The 21,630-nt window shown below is 31.2% G+C and overlaps 2 long non-coding RNA genes across 7 annotated transcripts; one reads left to right on the top strand and one right to left on the bottom strand.

The window, feature by feature from the left end:
• The first annotated feature begins 229 nt into the window (after positions 1 to 229).
• Positions 230 to 2,576, top strand: LOC141706374 (uncharacterized). Of its 2 annotated transcripts, none has more exons than XR_012568798.1 (3): positions 230 to 430; positions 1,805 to 1,863; positions 2,128 to 2,576. It is a non-coding gene; the product is annotated as an uncharacterized LOC141706374 (long non-coding RNA). The 2 variants fall into 2 exon arrangements; XR_012568799.1 differs by having other exon boundaries at positions 1,797 to 1,863.
• A 1,679-nt stretch (positions 2,577 to 4,255) lies between these two features.
• On the bottom strand, positions 4,256 to 9,172 carry LOC141706373 (uncharacterized). 5 transcript variants are annotated; one of them, XR_012568794.1, is made up of 7 exons: positions 9,044 to 9,172; positions 6,221 to 6,364; positions 5,879 to 6,107; positions 5,685 to 5,804; positions 4,902 to 5,255; positions 4,643 to 4,739; positions 4,256 to 4,511 (listed from the first exon to the last, which is right to left on the bottom strand). It is a non-coding gene; the product is annotated as an uncharacterized LOC141706373 (long non-coding RNA). The 5 variants fall into 5 exon arrangements; XR_012568797.1 differs by lacking the exons at positions 4,256 to 4,511; positions 4,643 to 4,739 and adding an exon at positions 7,204 to 7,242 and having other exon boundaries at positions 4,853 to 5,255; positions 9,044 to 9,163; XR_012568793.1 differs by lacking the exons at positions 4,256 to 4,511; positions 4,643 to 4,739 and having other exon boundaries at positions 4,853 to 5,255.
• Between the last annotated feature and the right edge of the window lie 12,458 nt (positions 9,173 to 21,630).

The raw sequence follows: 21,630 nt of genomic DNA, 5'->3' as shown, positions 1-21,630 counted from the left end.
AATTATTTACATTTATAAGTCTCAAATATTTAAATAAATTTAAAATAAATAAGTTTTAAAATTAAAGAAATATCAAAAAAAGAAATTAATTTTTATAAATTTTATAAGAATAATGAAGCAGAAATTCTATTTCCCAAATTAATTTATTGGTTCTAGTTTGTTTCCCCTTAACATTTCATTTCCCTCTTAACATTTCATTTCCCCTTTTTTATTTTGACTCCCACTTCCTTAAAATTCACTCATCCTTCCCCCTTTTATCTCCTTATACACAGAACACAGATGAACCGGCCTCTCTCTTCTACTAGATCTCAATCCACCAGATGCATCTGGGTTAATTTATTCTTTTAGGACTTCTACTGCATCTGGTTTGAGAAATAATGTCCTCAATCACTCGCTAATGTCGTCGTTCCTCACGATATTGTCGATACTAGTAATCCCCTTCTTGATCCCCTAATTATATTTTACATGGATATGTACTTATATATTTGTGTGTATTTAACATCATGTCTATTTCTTTTAGTGTATTGTTATGTTTTTTTGTGATATTTCGTCGAACACTTGATAGGCTACTAGTAAATTTAGGGTAAATGTTTGTTTAATTTAATAATTTTATTGTATGTATAGTTTGTGACATTATGGACCGCTTGGTATGGGGAAGACCTCAACCAGTCTTGTTGTGGCTCAGAAGTTTTTTGGTGTGTAGATGCATAATATTGTGTTAGAGTTAAATGATTTTGATGATCGAGGGATTGATGTTGTAAGGCAGCAGATTCATGATTTTGCTAGCACTCAGAACTTTTCATTTAGGTGATGTAATCCCATTCTTTTAGCACGTAGGTTAACACTAATTTAGATATTTTGAATGTTGAGATAAAATAAAGTGCATTTTGGATATTTATAAATGAATTGATATTACTTCAATTTTGTAGCAAGTTGCAAGTACACTCCCTGAGTTGAAGAAATTTCCATTACTAGGTGCCATTGTGAAGCCCCTGACTGATTCCCTAGTTAATATTTTCCATTACAAATTCTCAACGTGTTGTGTTTCCAGAAGTTTTTGTTGTGTTTAATCTGTTTTGTTTGCATTTTCAGCTACTTATACTCAAATTTAGTTAGTTTTCTCTGTGAGACATAAACTAGATTCAATTAGATTTTGTTCCAGTGTTTTTAGTTTTAGTTTTTTTATCAGTTTGATATGGACAAACGTGCTTGATATACTCTTTGCTTATTGTTTGATAAAACACTTGTCAATTATTATTGAAGTATGTGTAAAGGTAGTGCTGGATAGAATTTCTAATGAAGGTGATCTGATTTGGCATATTTATTATTTCAGTTTTATAATTAAATGAAAATCTAATTTGTTGAGCATGATAAATGCTGAACACTTTTCATCTATTATCTATGTGTGTGTATTATGTATAATCAATTTGATTATCTGTAATAGAGGTGAATGGTGATCTGATTACATGCATTTATAAATTTTAGTTGTACTATTTTATAAATATTTGATATGCTATGCTCGATCAACTTTTGGAATTACAACATGTAATGTTTTATCTCTTGTTAGTCAATAAAAGTTAAAATGTCCATGTGTCATTCTGGCCAAGTTTGTTATGAGTTTGTTAGACTTTAGCAGGTGTATTAATGTAGTCATAGTTGTGCTTATAACTAACTTACATTTTTCATTTCTGCACTTTCTGGAAACACTTCTCTCTATAGTATAAATATAGTCATCTTCTTCATTGCTCTTCTTTTCTCTTTTTTTTTCACTGCAACTAATGACAATTAATCACAAGTTTGACAGGTAACCAGGCGGAAAAGGGGACTTTAGAAAGTATCATGCTTCATCCATTTATGTACCAGGTAAAAAGCATTATCCTGTGTTATTTAAGGATTTAGTTATGAACAATGTTTTGAACTAGACTAGAAAGTATTGGAAATTGGCATATTAAGTCTTACTAATTTTCTATCTTCTCTTCCAAAATTTGTTTTTTGGAGTCACTCTTTTTATCATTTTAATATTAGATTTACTTCTTTGTAAACAGTTTGAACTAGACGTTTTAAGGATTGGCAGTAAACTAAATTCTTAGGCTATATTCTTTTGATGAATTGATTATTAAACTGCAGAGCTTCATGCGAGGCTGTCTATGTTATTCTTGGTTAAACACCGATATTTACTTATTATAGATGCCTATCAAGAAGATGTACATGGTGCTTGAAATGGTAGCTCAAAGAGAAGAAGGCGGTGGAGCAGAAGCCGTCTAATCATGGAAACAAAAGATCATCATTTCACATTTCTACAAATGTCTCAAGAAATAGTTTTAAGCTCTTTCATGGCTGCTTAAGAAAATTGTTTTTAGTAAACACTGCGCATGAAATTGTCAAACCGTTGTGTATAAAATATGATATTGTATTTTTTAGTTTTCTAAATTGTTGTCCAATATAATTAATACATGTTTTCTTAGTAGCAAAAACTTGTTACAATATCTTTTTGACAATTCTCTGTCTGTGTCAAAAACTTGTAATAATATGTTCGAGCCAAAAGTTTAATAAATCTAAAATATTATTGTAGGAGCATTCACACAATTATTCTAGATAAAAGAACCATTGTGTTCATTCAGTTCAGACAATGGATTGGATTTTAGAGACTGTTTGCTATACTAATCGAAGACAACACATTATTTTACTAAAACCGTTGTGCTAAGAGAGATTAATCATTAATAATCACCTAATAAACACTTGACTAAGTACAAGTCTTACAATAGTCCATTAAACTAAACCATTATTTCATCCAACCTTCGAACAATAGTTTTATATGCACTTGTTGTTGTCTTGGATGAAGACACACAATAGATGAGTATCGTTGTCTGATACGCGTATTAGAAGGTGCCTCAATCTACAACGATGATACGCGTATTAGAAGGTGCCTCAATATACAACGATATTGAGGGGTATCAGAACTGTTGTGTCAGCCTGTTTTCCTTGTAGTGATTAATTCATTTCACAATACCATGTAGTTAATTTTCTATAACAAATTTATTCTAACTATTAAGTAGTGATTATTAAATATTTATGTATAACTCATTTATTAAATTTGTATATAAAACACTTAAATATGAAATATGAAGTGATGATATGTGGCATTATTTTTGTAAATTTTAGGAAAGTTTATTGAAATTTAAATAGGTAATTTGATTAGTTAAATTGCTTCCGATTAATAAATTCGATTAATCGTCGATTATCCGATTAATCAATGAAAGATACCTCCATCGATAATGCCAATTTCCGAATTTAAAAATGGTGCATGTAACTAACTAAGAAACTGAAACTTTTTTGAAAAGCCAATAACTTGATAATAAACCCAGAAGGTAAAAAAAGGCACATACTTAGAAACTAAAACTTGAAACTAAGAACATTTTCAATGAGGTGTCAATTATACATAAAATCATACATAATGTCAACAAGGGCAAGCTAATCTTAAGAAGAAGCTATTAATGTGCATGTTATCATGGTTCTTATTGAGTTTAATGAGCTCTTGTTCAACTAGCTAAGCTTTCCGCCAAGAATACCCATAGTATCACCATACCAATGACTACTTCAAGCTTGACTACTAGGCTCTTTCAACGTCACTAGTACAGACTGGACTTTTAGCGTCGGTCAAAACAACACTAAGGCGTCGGTCAAGTGGCGAAGTAAGTGTGGGAGACGCTATAGGTATGGACCTACAGCGTCTGTTAAACGAGCGACACACAAACATTAATTGCGTCGGTTAAGCGACACACGTCATAGGGTCATAAACCGACGCTGTAGGTTAACTTATAGCGTCGCTATTATATATATAACTGACGCTATTTGTTGCATTGATATGCGTCGGTTGGACAAAATGCCGACGTTCTTGGTTTAATTAATTGCGTCAATCATCTCAAATGCCGACGCTGTTGGTTCTCACCTGTTGTGTCGGTCGATTAAAATGCCGATGCATCAGGTTTTCATGATATACGTCATGCTATTTAACCGATGCGAGTTCTTCTCACCAAATGCATCAATTAGCAGAAATGCCGACACATTTGCTTCTCATCAGTACCGTCGGTTAGGTAGAATGCCGACGCTTTTTGTCACAAAAAATTTAATTTTTCATGTTTTCCATTGATATTTTATATATTTTCTATAAACCTGTTCCATTATACAATTAATACTAATATCCCAAAAATACAGTACAACAGAAAATTAAATTGTACAACTTAAAAATTATATATTACAATAAATTTAGAAAATTTAATTATACCAATCTTGGAAGAAAAGTATATATTGAATAACACATACCATCATACTCTTTCTATTATGGTTCCCTTACAGATAAAATAACACATACTGTGTTTCCCCTAACAAGTACTTTAAAATTTTCAAGTCCCCTTTTTCTTTCTGTAAATCGAGATCGCAAAACTACATCTTGTCTTTTGACACGAACATGAGATGCTTTTAAATGCTTGACCATCCGTTCTCATTTTTCTCTAAAATGTTCAAAAAAAATAAATTCACAATCATGCAAATTATAACCAACATGAAGATTATATATTTTAATTAAATGTTTGAAATAACAAGGTAAGAAATGGTTTTATGTTTCTCCACACATATACGTTACTTGTGTTTTCCTAGATCCACCGGAGGATATGCTACTCTTATATTGGCTTCCACATACCATTTACTTTTGTACAAGCTTTAACCACATTCTCTACTTCCTGCATACAAGGAAGAAAAAAGACAATATAAAGAGATCATCTATTGATACTTGTGAGTAAAACTCAGAAACAATATCTCTGTAAAGAAATATAAGGTCACATCCTTACAGATAATAAAATTTGCTAGTAGCACTTGTTTCCCCTCTCAAACAACTAGATCACCTTTTTCCAAGTTTTTTGTACACTTTGCAAAGAAATGTGATAAAGACGCATGCAAGCCTGATATCCCCTGACATAAATGATCATTTAAATGTTCAAGACAGAAAACTGAAAACTATGCGCCTCATTTTTAGATTAAATCAAAACAGCTTATTCTATTATCTTGGAAGGACAAGCAATGCATGAACACATGACAGCATAAAATGGAGTTCTTTGGGAGTATGAACCTCATCAACAGTGGTTGAACTTTGAAGCCTCTTGAGGGCAGTATCAGTAAGAGAGCAAGCACGACGGTACAAAGAATACGCCTCGGCTCTCTTTCCAACCAAATTGTAAGATTTAGCCAAGTAGAAATACCTATACCAATTGAAAAGGAAACCATTTATACAGATAAATAGCTAACAGAACTCTTACCAGTTAGAATATACTTATTTTTGAAACATCAACAGTGAATATAATTAGTTAGGTCTTCTCAAATCTCAAAATGCTGGATATCGGTCTATAGTAAATATATAGAAAGATCAATATGTATATGGAAGATTGAAGTACTGAACCACAACCTATACTGTATCAGGATACAGTTCTTACCTGGTCTAAATGAAGTTACTGGTTAATAGTTTCTACTTTTCAGATTTCATAGTTTAATTAAGTAGGTCTCCATGTAAAAAGAGGCCAACTAGTCATGACAAAAGATACTAATAATGTATGTTACTGAAAGATGGGGCTTATAACACTATAGGTTTATCCTTTTGCTAATAGACATAATGTTACATAGACTAAACCAACCTTTCTGCTCGGAAAATTGAACTCTTGATTTCACATTCTTCCGCAAATGCCGCGTCTTCTGGTTTTCTATCTCTTCAATAACTAAGTCAGAAAGGTCAGCCGTATTCTGCCATTCAACTCCTGGAACAATTACTCATGAGAAGACACGTTACTAAAAGTATGCTGAAATCTTACTAACACGCCAAAAATAATACCTGAACTGCAGTTTTAATCAAGTATCTTGTCTTATTATTATAACCAAACTTCCTTAAGATGGTCCAGATTATCTCAAGACACCCTTTTTCTATAAAAAAGGGCATGGAGAAAAAGAAAACCTGTCAGTGTAAGTCCAAGTTCATTGACACCCTCAGGTACTTTCTCTTCGACTACTTTCTTGACACCAAATATATCAGCAGGCTGTAAGGGGGCATTGAAGCACTTAACCTGTACAGTATACATTATAATCTGGTCAATACAGACATTACTACAAGTCTATAGCTGGTGGTAAAAAATACTAATGATCTGTTTTTATTGTGCTGGGAATAATCTAAATCAACCTGAAATTCATTCAGCTCTGCATCATTTAAGGCATCATCTTCATCACCGTCGCAGCGAATGAATATTCTTTTTAAGGCTCTTACACATCAGGGTTTCAAGGTCTTTGTTTCTTCATCAAACAACGGTGCTGTTGGATGAAGTACCTACAAACATGCAAGTAACCTAACATTACATCATGCGTTTTATGCAAACTCTGGATAACAATTTTTAATAGAAGAAGGAAGATAGCCTGGGTCACTTCCCAAAATGGCAGGAAGTAAAGTTCCTTACACCAAATGTCATTAGCTACTTCTTAATAGGACCAGAGCCCGGACATCATTAACAACAGTAAAACAAGATGGCTTAAATCTTGAAGGAGAGGGAGGATCACTATAAGTCTATAACACTTTTACTTAATTTGAGTAAAATTAATTTAATTTTACATAGAATATCTATTTATTTAATTTTAATTTTATCAACGGTAATATTGTGATACCCATATGTAACATTTGGCAATTCTAAAGCAGAGACCATAGATGGGTAAAAGTTAAAAATAGTAATACTAATTGATGGTAAGCAGTAGTTTTTCTAAAATGAAAATAAATGGGGCACTGGAAAAGAAACATACAACATAGAAAAGAAACAACACATACACTCTAAATTCTAAAAATATACCAGAAAAGAAACCTCTCTTTCTGTTAATACAAAGAGCACTAACTTGATTCATAGAGTCTAAAGAAGCAATAAATTAGATCAGTCATTATGAATATTGGTTTCTTCTTATGCATCCATTCTGGTTCTCCTGATTCTTTCCATTATTATTGGCATTGACTTATTAAATGCCATATGAGAATAATGATAATCAATTTGTATATAGAACTGCAAACATGGGTGCAAGGAAATCCCAGAAGGCAAATTAAATAGATACTATTTGAATGTGACGACCACTAGCAGGACTTAAATCACCTAGATATGTCTTAGGTAATGATGTGATACAACTTACACTCTGAAGGAAGTCCTATTTTTCCTTTTGCCAAGTCACCTGCCAAAGTGGCAAAATAGAGAAAAATTAAATGAAAAAAGAAGAAATGACCTGTATTAATTAAATGAGCAACACTACTCTTAGAGCTGTTGTTTCCTCTGTGCTCTTAAATTTAAGAAGTCAGCCTTAAAAGCAATACGCCAAAAAGGGCAATATTACAAGAAAGGTTGTGTCATGGCATATCAAGTCACCCCTTAAAAAACCTAACTTGGATCAACTTTAAAATTGGAATCAATATCAATAATTAACTAATAGGTATCAACCTTAAGTTCTCTTAATAGTTAATGTTGCAACTTTTGACATATCGTAGATTTTATTGGTAAGGTATATACATCAGATTGTTGGAACCATTATTCTCCGCAGAGTATACATTTGCCCTAATATACAAGAGATTAATCATAATTGTACAAAATTAGATAAGATTCATGCGAGCCTGCATCAGGGGACACTTGAACATAGAACCATTGTTTGGTGGCTATATCATAAGCTATAAAAAAAGTCCTTAAGTTTAGGACAACGAACATATATAACCCGGTCTGCAAGTGTTACTGGATCAAAATAAGAAAACAACTGAGTACTTATTCATGCCGTTAGATAGGGCCTACTGGCCATTGAAGAATATACATATATGGCTGATAAAGCACCGTATGGGGATGAAGCTAGCGAAGAAAAGGAGAATAGGGCGGGGTTCGAAGCTAAGAACGGAAGCGTGATCCCTAAGAAGAAGAAACTTGTCAAGACAATGACGGCTGAGAAAATAGCTCGCTCTTTTGATTCAAACACGAAAACCAAAAATAATAACACTACCAAGAAGGCCGGTCCGGATGCAGATGCTTCCTCTGATTAGCCAACCTACCTGCCTTTATGCGTGTGTATTATATTATACGCCCTAGGTTGCTCTGTTGAATGCATCTGTTGATCCATCAGAGGCGCACGTGCTGACAAACACATCTTGGTCGTAAACTATTGAATAATTTTATCGTAATTATTGTTCATGATCAATAAATTTGAATCTTTCTTAGCTTATCTTGTAGAATTAAGCTCCTTAATAAATGTCACCCCCCAAAAAATAAAGATTGCAGCATATTGGTAAAAGATTAGAAAAAATGCAGAAAGTAACTATACAAAGAAGCTACTTGTGCATGTACTATTAGTGAATATATTATATATCAAAACTCAAAACATCTACCAACTAATACAATCCTTTTTCCAATGACTTTATTTCAAAAAATTTACTATTAGGCACTGTCTACAGGTTTATAAAGATAGCTTATTGAGTAAGTAAAGGAAAAATATTCTAATTATAAAACACCAAGATATGAACACTGAAGTACACATTTTTCTGTCCCTGGTTCAATAATTTATTCATAATTTCAAAAATAATACACTGAATAGAAAAATGCATTTTACCATAAAGACGAAAACAGAGCATACATTATATTCACTGGAAAAACTACTACCTAGTAACCAATTACAAAAAAACAAACAAACGAAAAATCAAATAACAATCAGGTAGGGTTTCAACTTTCAAGCCAAGAACATAATGTGTTTCCGACAAAGAAAAAACATGTGAAGACGATGAATGCTGAGAAAACGCAATAGAATGGTAGGCTATAATCAGGTTACAGAACGGCATTAGAAAGCATCAAACAGAAAGATCAATAAAAATTAATCAGGTAAGAAGAAGAGCAAGTCTCATGAAATTCAGAATTTTTTTTTCTCATGAGACTTTTATCAAACAGTTTGCAGTTACATAGATACATACGACTCTCTATTGTAAATTTACCCGTTGTAAATTTACCCGAAGTTCGTTCTGTTTTAATGAGTGATCGCCTCTGTCCCCGTTGGATAGGGTATCGAATTCGCAGCACAGTAGAGTATCGAGGAATAGGGATAACTGGTATGTCCGTTTGGGTGTTTGTATCTCTCCAAGATATTGATATTGATTTTTGTCTCCTGATATTGTTTTTGTTTTATATATAAATAAAATTTTCTATTTTAAATTGTTCTCTATTTATTCTTAAAAAAAAATTGTTCTCTATTTCGAATATAATATACACATATATATTCTATTTTAAATTATTTTCTATTTCAACTAAAAATTGTTTTATATTTTAAATTTAATATGCATATATGTGTTAAATTTTAAATTGGTTCTATTTCAAATAAAAATTATTTTCTATTTCAAATATAATATGCACACATGTCTTCTATTTTAAATTTTTTTATATTTCAAATATAATATGCAGATATGTGTTTTATTTTAAATATAATAAATATGATCAAACTCACTATCAATCAAAATTTTATTGTTTCTTCTTTTATAAATATTATTTATTAGTTTCTTTGTAATACGTTAGTTATTTTCAATTTTTGTTTTTCAAAATATTTTTCAAATACTCGATCCCTTGGAGCTTAATTATCGCACAATACTTGTAAATATTTGTTCTCTATACAATTATATGATTAATTGTCAATATTGTTATTTATTTTGCATATTCGATAAATATCAACGTTTTTTTGTATATTATACTCGCTTAGTAATAATTTTGTATTTATTTTTCAAACCAAAATATATTATAATTAATGTAGGTAAAAATAAAAATTTTGATTCATGTTAATTAAAAAAATTTAATTTGGAAGATTTTTTCAAAAGCGTCGGTTGTATCAAAGTCCGACGCAACAGATCATGCACAAATGCCTTAAGGCGTCGGTTAAAGTTACAACAGATGCTTGAAGTGTGTTTAAGCGTCGGTTCTATATTCAACCGATGCAAAAAGTGCGATGCAGAAGGACCTTTCTGTAGAATTGAAATTGTTAACCCTGCAATGTTAATAACATGATTGTAGAATTGAAATTGTTTATTGAGTTCTCAACCTCCATCGGAACAGTGACAATTATAGGACAATCGTCCATCAAGCCTCTAGATTTAACTCGAGTTATACCTTCAGGCCATGTTTGTTTTGTAGGATTATAATCCCCAGATAATAATTCGGGGATAACTAATCCCATCAAATTTAGTCTTATTGATTAAATAGTCTTATCCTATATTTCTTTGGAATGATTAAGTCTAGAATTGGACTATAATCCTTTAAAAATTTATCTTATGTTTTGAGGGATCCTATGTTTATTTAACATGGTATTAAAATTAGGGATTATAATAATTCAAAAAAAGATTTGTAAGAGGAGATAAAATAATACCTCCTCCCAACAAATATAAGTGGGATTATAGTCGTATGCTTTACTCCAATAAAACAAACAAGGGATATGATAAATTAAAGGATTATAATTCTTTGATAACCCTTCACTAATTTTTTATAAAAGAAACATGAAATTGGAAATTTTAAAAGATTACAATCATATCCCCTACATAATCCCATGAAACAAACATGGCCTCAGTGAAATACAAAAACTAGCCACTATTTTTCAGTATCCTATCTAGTCTATTTTGAATTATGTCATGAGGTCTTTTAGTATTCCAAGTGAACAAAAAATCAATGGTTTTAATGTGCCCTATCCCAGCATTGGTAAAACAATCTCTGAAATTTTACAAAATTAAGAGTCCAGTGTTCTTTGCCTCCTATAACCTCATTTAGGTCAACTATACCAATTGAATTCCTCCAGATAAACACCAAGGTTCAGAGATTCCCTTACTTAATCTAAAAATGTTCTCTCAAAGATAAATTCATTCATGAGATTTATTGTAAGCATACACAACAATATCATAAAAGTACATGTCTTTCAACAAAAGTAATGTAGCAAGTAACATGTTGTGCTGATTTATAATGCACATTAACATGCCTAACATATGGATTACAACCGATCCAAATTCTTCCATTATAATGAAATTCATTGTTAGAAATTGATGACCATTTTATACCTATTAATTGAGAAATGTGAGTATGTTTAGCTACTTTAACTTTAGTCTCTAAGTAATGCACAAAAGACAACATTTTACGGGAAATAGAATTAATGACTTCTTTTTCGTGGTGGCTCTTGTTCACCACCCTGACATTTCCAAGTTGTTAAATTCATTGAGACTTGCTGTGGGCCTTGACAGTTTTTGTTCTTGTGTGAAATTGATATATGACTTTCATCATGGGCATCAACTGCTATTAACTCAAAATCCACTACTAGTTCTGCACACTTCTCCTTCTTTCTCTTTTATTTGATGTTGACTTCCTTGTTAGTGTTGGGTTTGTGGAGTCTACTAATTAATCCCATGAAAATAGACTATTCAGATTCAAATTAGTTTATAGATTAGTCTACTTTTCAGATTTGTACTATAATTTGATTTAGGCTTAGTTTCTTCTCTTATAATTACTCATGTAATTGTAAAATCATAACACAATAAATTGTGAGAGATCAATACAAAATTAGCGTGGGTTGTGGAGTAGGAATTTCCGAACCACGTATATATTTGTCTTGTGTAATTGTCATTTATTTTTTTGTTCTTGTTTATTATCTTTGGATTTTGCTTTCGTTGTTGTATACTCAACAACTGGTATCAAGAGCCCAGATTTTCAGGCGAGTGAGAGCGATGGGAGGAGACGTGAAGGTAAAGATTAATAAATTTTATAGCAAAGATGATGGGTTTTGGAAGATGCAAATTGAAGATTGTTTGTATCAGAAAAAACTACACGAACCACTGGAAAGGAAAAAACAAGATTCAATGGATGAGAAAGCATGGAATCTATTGGATAGGCAGGCTGTGGGTGTTGTCAGGTTGACTTTGGCAAAGAATATTGCTTATAATATTGTCAAGTAAACGATAACTTGTGGTTTGATCTAGGGTTTTCCAAACATGTATGGGAAGTCGTACGCTTCAAATAAGGTGTATTTAATTCGCTTGTTAGTTTCCACGAGATTGAATGAAGGCGATTGTGTTATTGATAGCATCGGTGGATATTTAATTCGATTACGACTTGCAGGCCTTATTGTTGGCATCCTCATTACCAGACAATTGGTCAGGTTTTGTCACTGCTATAAATATTTCGTCCAGGAGCGGTAAGATAACTTTTGATGGAGTTTGAGATTCGATTCTTGGAGAAGATATACATAGGAGAAATTAAGGAGAGTTGTCAGGTTCCTTTTTGAACGCTGGGAGTAGAGGCGAAAAGTTCAGAAAAGGGAAAAATAAAGGGCGTAGCAGATCAAAGTCAAAGAAGAGAGGACAATCCAAAAATCACAAGGATATTATTTGTTGGAATTGTCAGAAGAAGGGTCACTTCAGGAATCAGTGTACGACTCCCGTGGCTCCTAAAGGAAAGGGTAAAAAGGATAATTCAGCTAACGTAGTTGAAGAAGTGGTGAATGACGGTGCTTTGATTTATTGTGTTAAATGTTCGGTTTAATCATGAGTTATGGATTCTGGTGCATCATTCCATGCTACCACTTACAAGGATTTGATGTTAAATTTCAGAGTTAGAAATTTTGGTAAAGTCCATCTTTCTAATGATGAGACTTTGGATATTACAGGCATGGGAGATATTAATCTCAGAACCTCTTTGGAAATCACCTGGATATTGAAAGATGTAAGGTACATTCATTGACTGAAGAAGATGTTTCTATATGTGGGTCAGTTGGATAAGGAGGGGTATCGAGTTACTTTTAGAGACGGGCAGTGGAAGGTTATAATGGGAAATCTAGTTATTGCTCGTGGAGAAAAAAAGGGGACTTTGTATATTGTTGAACAATCTAGCTATGAAGCAAATGCAGTTGCTGATGAGATTGAGTCTTCAACTTTGTGGCACCAAAGCCTTGTTCATATGAGTGAAAAAGGTATGAAGTTGTTAACTTTGAAGAGGAATATTCCAAAGTTGAAAAATTTGGAAGTTGGATTCTATGAGCCATGTGTTCTTGGAAAGCAGATACATGTTACTTTCACAAAATCAGGGAGGACCCCCATAAATCTTCACCTTCTAAATAGTTTGGTTTTCACCTTCAGTCTTCCACTTCTTGAAAGTAGCAAACACATATTATATATTCTTAAGAAAAACCCATATCTTTATAGTAGAATCATCAATAAAAGTGACATGGTAGCGAGATCCGCCGAATGACGCAACTGTTGGTAGAACATATACATCTATATGAACTAGCTCTAACATGTCCTTGGTTTGTTTTCAATGACTTTCTTTGTAACATTTCAAGCTCATAAGTTTTCAAGATCCCATACAAACTTTTAGTGTTATTCTGCTCAAGTCTCATCCTTCTCTAATAGTTGTTATCTTCTGTTCAAGGTGATCAGGAAGAGATAGCAACAAATTTAGGTTAACCTCCTCAGCTTCATAATATTTATCATGAAGTTTTAAGTCCTTTATCAATTTGTTGAATCTTTCAAAAACTTCAATAATTCCTTCTTTAGGCTTTGCCATGAAACCCTCATACCGAGACACCGGTATTCTCCTTTGATTTGATCTTATTTCCTCTGTATCCTCACACAGAATTTCAATCTTTTCTCAAATCTGTTTGGTTGTGTCACAATTGACAATATTGTTGTACATAAAATTGTCAAGTGACTCTATCAATATTAGTTGCAAGCCACTGTCTAGAGAAACCTTTTCCTTTTCAGGCTCTGTGTATTTTGAGGGGTATTTAGGAGCATAATGAGCTGGAATGACCATATCTTCATCAGTAGATTTATCAACCCTTTCCATATGAGTGAAAGGGCCATTCTTGAGAATTTGGATGTACATTGGATTGGCCATCCTTATAAACAGCAACATCTTTTTCTTTCATAGTGTATAGTTGATTTTATCAAAGGCTGGGATCTTAATACTCCTTATCTTTTATGTATTCATTCTTCCAAAATATTTATCTGTTTACTTTCAGATTTTATTCTGAAACTACTTGTTAGATACTGAATACAACACAGGGGTTAATGTGTTTCTTGGATTTTTAGCCTTTTTTAACTTGTTTGGATATTGTGTGAACAAAGCAGTTTATATTTGTAAAGATATTGTATTATCAGAAATAAACCAACAAGCACAATATTTCAAAACACACTTAATTTATATTAATTAAGTTTGTCTTGCTACAAATTCTGTGTTCTTAAAAATATGATAACTCAACTTCTTTCTTGGGAGAATACAAGAAAATATGAATCTGTTTGTTACTTATAAACTCAGGATCAGTGCATGCTTTATACACTAGCAGCAAGAGTTTACAAGACTTGCACTGAAATGTACTAAAATACTTTCTAAAGCAACCTTTTTCTATTTCCATTTCTAGCTTAGCAAATCTGTTCAGAATCTTGCAGGTCTGTAACCATCATTTGTCCAGTTAATCTTTTCCCTTGATCTTGTATTCTTCCAGCTACTTGGTAGACTTTTCAATCTAGTTGATAGATCGTTTATTGCCTGATAAACTTGAATATTTAACTTGTCTACATTCTGTATTTGAGGGGCATGTCGAGATCTCCGGTTTGTTCTATAGTGAAGTGACTTCTCGATAAGTATAATGACTTATGGAGATCTCTGAGTTCTCTATAGGTATCTTGACTTGTCGAAGTCTCTAGATTCTTGCTTGTGAAATGACTTGTCGATATGTCTGAGATCTCTACATGTAGAAATGACTTGTCGATACCTCTGAGATCTCTATATCCATTTTGACTTGTCGATATATCTGAGATCTCTATATGAGAAATTGACTTGTCGATATCTCTAATTCTTTCCATCTTCATTTGACTTGTCGATATTTCTGAGTTCTCTACATGAAGAAATGACTTGTCGATATCTTTAATTATTCGCATCTTCATTTGACTTGTCCATATCTCTGAGACTTCTCTATAAGCCATTTTGGAGTTCTCCAATGACTTTCCATATAACTTGATCTGTGACTTTTCAATATCTTGACTTAGGACATTTTTCATAGAACAATTTTATTCAATTCCAAGCTACTACACTTTTCTCTGAGGCATCATCATTGCTTGATCTTCTTCCACAGTTTTTTTCTTAGCTTAAATCCGTTCACAGAAAAATACTCCAGTCTTATATTCTAATCATTTTTACAGACTTAAGAAATACAATACAAAATACAAAATTAATTATCAAACAACTAAATCTTAGGGTTGTCGACTTAGTATTGCTATTATATAGGCATGTCTTGCACAACAGACTATAGCAAAAGGAACCGGTATACATACTCACGCATAGAAATGAGCAATGTAAAAAACATTCATACATACACCTCAGATTTCCTCCACACAATACAACACATATTTCACAATATTCTTCACCTAACACCTTGACATTTTTTCACAATATTCTTCACCTAAAACCTTGACATTTCCCTGAAACATTAATATTAACAACACAAATAGCACCCCAAAATGAAACTTAAAACTATTTTCCCCAATTTTTCCTAGTAATCTAGTGTTTATGCTCTCGATTAATATTGAGCTCATTTGGGAAATCTTCAAATAAGTAACTTATCATTTAAAGTAAATAAGTAATTTATAAGTAATAAGTAGATTAATCTATATAAGTTATATAAGTGTTTGGATAATTTTACTTATAATTCAAATTTTTTTTCTTAAATAAATCAAAATAAATAAATTTATATATAATTATCTTATTTCATGAATTTTAGATTAGATTAACATTTAAAAATATAGTTTTTAAAACTTATGTTAATAAAAAGGCAAAAAAGTAAAATAAGTTAAGAAAAAATACGTCGTCAGTGACATTCAACTTATCAGCTTATAAGTTGTTGAAAATTCGACTTATAAGTTAGGTCGACAAACAATTATCGATAATTACTTACGGGCTTATAAGTCAACAAGTCACTTACATGTTGATTGCCAAACAGGCCCATTAGTGGGATAGATTGAGATCTACGGGGTCTTATTTATGATGTCTAGATAAATTAAAATATTTATTACATTTGTCCCAAATTAGATAGATAAAATCTCCAAAATATCATGTGTCATAGATTCATTAGTGACATTTGGACTCACATACATTTTATATCACCACTAAAAATATTTGTGTGACCATATTAAATATAATTTTCTTGATATAAACTATAAACTGAATATCAGGAGAATATCTAATTTAAGTTTTCAAAATATATCATAAATATTGTAAAAAAATCTTATTTATTTAAGATCGAAATCATGATTGTATCGAGAAAAATGCAAGTAAAATAATCAAATTAAATTAAATTCGCTAGGAAATCTCATATTTAATTTTCTCACGAACATCCATTTTCATTTATTATATACTACCATTTTTTGCAGTTAACTAATAGTTTATATAGAATTTTAAAAATATTTAAACTTAAAATAGATTAGAAACTTTAATATCCTAATTTCAATAATCGCGTCAAATATTTTAATAAGATAAATCTGATGCAATTATTTGTAAGAAGTTTATTGTTATTTATATCTTAATGTAGTTATTTGTTTGTGTCAAACACATGGGCATGGTTTTAAAGTAGTAAAGTATTAGTTAGGAACATAACAAAATTTCCATGTCCAATCTTAGTGATATATGTTGAGAGTTGGGTCTTCATTGTGGACTTTGTTAGCATAAAATAGGGATGTTGAAATCAATGTTAATTAAGTCATATTAAAAGAGTATTATCTTATTTTCATGTCTAATTTTGATGGTAGATAACATTATATCACTAGAACCCATCTATATCATTATAGATTTTTTTAGATTTTGTTAGCATAAGTATGGATGTTGAAATAAAAGTTAATCAAGTCATATTAAAAGAGTATTCTTAAATTTCTATGCCTAATTTTGATGTTAGGTAGCATTACATCACTAGAATCCATCTATACTTTCCACCCATAACAAGAAGTAGGCAAGTGGTTGAGATCTTTTATTCTCTCAAACAGGGTGAGACCGTGTGTTTAACAATTAAAATAAGATGTGTGTGGGTACAAATATTTGGATTAATTTAAAGTGTTATTAACGATCCGACATAACTCGGACCCAAACCCAATTTTAAAAGGATTATAGGCTATTAGTGAAAGCCTAATTAATAACAAAAAAAACTTATATTACTATGTGCAACAACGTAGATTTAAATGCTCAATAATAAAATTAGTTTTCAACAATCCGACTTAATGTAGAGAAATATTAACGATTAAGGTCATATTTTCTTTGTCCCAAAATAAGTGTGCATTCGATATTTTACCCATAGTTTATGATAAGAAAAGAGTGACTTCTACATATTATTTTTTCGATTTCTATTTTCTGAAAACAAAATTAAATGTAAAATGGTTTTCGCCAAATAATTTTTTTATTTTAATTCACGAAAAAATAGTTTAACATAATTTTTCTTTACATTTTAAACTACCTCCACATAGTCAAAGAAACACAGATAACTATCCATATAAAATTGTTTTAAAGTTTGGTTGCTATCTAATCTATAATACATACATATAGAGCCCGTTACGGTTAAATTTTAAAATAAAAAAGATGATTATAACTTAAAACTGTAGCTTGATATTGATTAATTTCCACGAAGTAGAGACTGGCTCATCCTATATAGGTTCACTTTGCTTCAAAATTTTAGTAGGTATCATCAAATAATGAATGATGTAAGACAAAGTACTTAGAAATTTAAACTGGTTAAACTATGAAATTTTAAGCATGTAGATGGCAGATTGTTAAATAGCATTCATAAAATTGAAAATGATGATAACAAATAACAACTATCTCAAAATGAGACTTAAAACTATTTTTCACCATTTTTCGTGGTAATCAAGAGTTCATGCTCTTGGTTAATATTAATGGGATAGATTGAGATCTACACGGCCATATTTATGCTATTTAGATAAATTAAAATATTAATTACAATGGTCTCAAATTAGATAAATAAAAATCTCCAAAATATCATGTGTCATATATTCATTAGTTGCATGTGGACCCACAGATATTCACGCTTATATCACCAATAAACATATTTTCATGACCATATCAAATATTATTTTCTTGACAAAAAATCTAATGTGAATATCAGGAGAATATCTAATTAAGTTATCAAAAAATATCTTAAATATTGTAAAAATCTTATTTATTTAAGATCAAAATCTTGACTATATCTTGAAAAAACAAGTAAAGTAATCGAGCCAATCAGATTCGTTGGGAAATCGTACATTTAATTTTCTCAAGAACATCCATTTTCATTTTTTTAGTTAACTAATAGTATATATTGGATTTGAAAAATATTAAAACTTAAAACAAATTTGGAAGTATAATATCCTAATTTAAATAATTTTGTCAAATAGTTTATTAAAATAAATATGATACTATTATTTGTAATAAGTTTATTGCAACAAATTTATTCATTGTTGTTCATATCTTAATGTAGTTAATTTTTTTATGTCAAATATATGGACATGGTTTTAAAGTAGTAAAAGTTTAGTTAGGAACAAAATAATTTCCATATCGAATCTTTTTTATTGCACGCATTAATATTCTGTTGAGAGCCATCATCCTAGATTTTGTAAGCGTAAAATAAGCATGTTGACATTGACGTTAAACAAGCCATATCAAAAGAAATTCTTAAAAATTCATGTCTGATTTTGATGGTAGGTATCATCATAGGGAGGCCTGGCCCAGATAGAGGTCATCCACGTCTACGGCCCAAAAATATTATGATCTATGTAATGTTATTAGTATACATCTGTTATCGAATAACAATCAACCAATTTAGGTTAATTTTGTAGAATGGGGGTTGAATACAAACTAAAATTTTCATAATAATTCGTATTTGTATTTGGGAAATGAAAACTGGACAAAGACATTTAAAAATTTTACATGGTTTATTTTTTCACTTTTCTCCTCCTATGTTGATGTCTGCATATTTCTCTGGCACCCTCTCAGTTAGAGTTGTACACTTCTCCCCCTTTTATTAGCATAAATGGCTTGAATTGGCATCAAGGGTTTTGTGTTCACTTGAGGATATGAGAAGGTATACTTCTCAAATAGAATCCAACTTTTGTGAGCTAGATTGTGATGGACTGTCATGGGATTTGCAGTGTCCTCATAGATGTCAGTACCAAGAATATTCATATTAAATCAAGTTGTACCTGCATTTCTCTCACACTACACAATATATGGCGTATCGCAACCCCTCTCCGAATGAAAGTTACCTCTTATGTTATCTTAGCTACGGTACTTGTGGCCTAATTTAACATGGTGGTTTTTGTGTTACAAAAGCCTAAAATATGGTGTTGCATTAGCTCGAAAGTGTTGCAGCTTGTTACATAATTGTAAAAGTGTTAGCTTAGAGTATCAAAATATTAATAAAATATATTTTTAAGATTAAATATTAATTTTAATTATAATTATAATAATTTAATATGATTTACGAATTGAATAAATAACGTACTTGATGATTAATGAAATTATACCTAATAAACTTTAAAAAGTTTCAAATAGAAATTTTATAAGGTCTAAAAATTTTAAGAAATTAGTTTATAAATTTCAAAAGTAATAAAAAGTTAATATATTTTATATTCCCCTCATTTTAATACGTGCAATAATATATGCGTTTTAAAAATAAAAAATTATTAAAAAAATAAATATACGAATTATAGAAGTGATAAAATACACATAAATAATTAATTCGTTCATTAAATGATTATTTGAATTTTATTATTAATATATAAAGTATAAACATATGTGTGTATCTAACTGGACTCATATCTGCCCATACTTGGGCTAAGCCGGTAAAATCTGTGTTAATAGCAGCCCAAATTTTCAGAAGTTGTTTGAATTTTTTAGATTTTTTAGATATACCCGACCACCCATTTCACTCGCTTCATCTTCATCTAATGCAATTAATAATACAACAATATATAGGAATAATGCAATTTAAAAACTTATTTAAAACTTATTGTCCATCGGAAATATCAATGCAGTATGGCTTCAATGGCAGTTTTTCTCCATAGATGCCACTTGAATGTGATCGAGGTCGCCTTCCTCGCCATTTTCATTCCTCGTTAGGAGTCATGTGTCTAGTCGGATCATGTACAGTTCTTATTGCCTTCCATTTTCTTTACTCATATTCCCATCAGCCCATGTGCCGTGTCAGAATCAGGTTTTGACCAATATCAAGTCACTATCACCAACTATGTGAGTTCTTTTAGTCATTGATAGTCACTAGATTAGTCATTGGTGGGTTGATTTAGTTAGTCGTTGATGTTGTAGCTTCATTTAGGAGTTGATAGCCCACTTTCACTTAATCAGAATTACATGGCATCGAGTATTTATAATTAGCCACCCTATTGTAGATTATCCATTGAGATATAACTTCTGAATGAATAACAACATTACTCTCTATAACAAAGAATCTCACAGAGAAGTGTTACAAGAACCTTATCAGTTGATGGGTAACTCTTTCAACGGTTATCCCTTAAGATGGCTAGTCGTTGAAAGATATAGTTTGTCTTAACATAATTTTGGAATATGATTTTCTTATCATCAGGATTTAGGTTTAATTCCTAACGATCTCCCCCAATTTATGACTGATAGGATAACAACAATAAATTAAAGCCTCGATGATAACATAACACAATCTGACCTGTGGACATTAAAAATGCATAATTGTATTATGTTAAACTGCTGATAAATGGAGTGTACAAGGAAATAGGTTTGAGGTAAAGAAGTTATTCTGAAAGTAGCTCCTTCAGACTAGGCAGATGAGAAAATAGTTTCTTTCGGATTGCCTTGCTATTTGATACTCCAATCTCTCTTTTTTAGAATGATAAAAAAGATCCCTTCACCCCTCACCTTAACATTTAGCTTCTTTAAGAGAAATACTGGATCTTCATTTATTTCCTGAAGTATTAGGCTTTTGGCAGTGGAAGTAAGACTTTCACCTCTTCTTAAGCCTAATATGTCTTCATATCAAGAGTATGTATCCTTCTTTCAAGATGTGATGTAGAAGTTATATATTATTGATTATATTCTTATGGTCAAATATTGGCGTTTCAGATATTTTTGAGGAGGAATACAATTTTATAACTTCATGGATCTTGTCAGCATGAAGTTTATTTAAAAGCGTGTTCATCTATGTTAGCTGGATACATGATTGAGTCATTGTCCTCACCCTTCTTTACTAATTATGAGATTTTATAATTGAAGACTAGTTTATTTGAACCTTTTCCTTTCTTGATGGCCTTCAAATTCTTTTAGAAAAGAGAATTGTAACCCACCTTTCTTAGGATTGACAGGCTCTTCTTTTGACAGAATTGGATCCTCATTAAATCCGGTAATTACTATAGTTGATTCATTCAAAACTTAATGAAGTAGAAGTAACAACTGATTTTTTTCTTCCTTGTAGCTGTTTTTGTCCTCTTTCCCTTAGGCTTCGTGACTGCATCTCAGCTTTTAGTTGTAACTCTAGCTATGTGTCCAACTTAATTTG

The sequence above is a fragment of the Apium graveolens genome, chromosome 2 (assembly GCF_009905375.1).
Source record: "Apium graveolens cultivar Ventura chromosome 2, ASM990537v1, whole genome shotgun sequence".
In the NCBI taxonomy this organism is placed as follows: Eukaryota; Viridiplantae; Streptophyta; class Magnoliopsida; order Apiales; family Apiaceae; genus Apium; species Apium graveolens.
Note: the sequence above shows the minus strand (reverse complement) of the source record. Positions and strands in the feature narration are given on the sequence as shown.